Below are 223 nucleotides of genomic sequence, written 5' to 3' on the forward strand. Positions count from 1 at the left end.
AAGTTCAAAGCCCCCTTCAAGTCCACAAACGTAGATTATCTGGGGTGGCGGAAGCCCTACGGTGTGCGGTGCATTGATGTGATGTTTTGGAGCGATTGCTCTCGTGTTGACCAACCGACGGCGGCCCCGGGATGATCCTGTCGACTTTTTTTTTCTCCATCAACTTTGGGTGTTGGTTCGTAGCAGCTGCAGGATGATGTTGATCAACGTGGCGACACAGCAA

The sequence above is a fragment of the Triticum aestivum genome, chromosome 4B, assembly GCF_018294505.1.
Source record: "Triticum aestivum cultivar Chinese Spring chromosome 4B, IWGSC CS RefSeq v2.1, whole genome shotgun sequence".
Taxonomy (NCBI): domain Eukaryota; kingdom Viridiplantae; phylum Streptophyta; class Magnoliopsida; order Poales; family Poaceae; genus Triticum; species Triticum aestivum.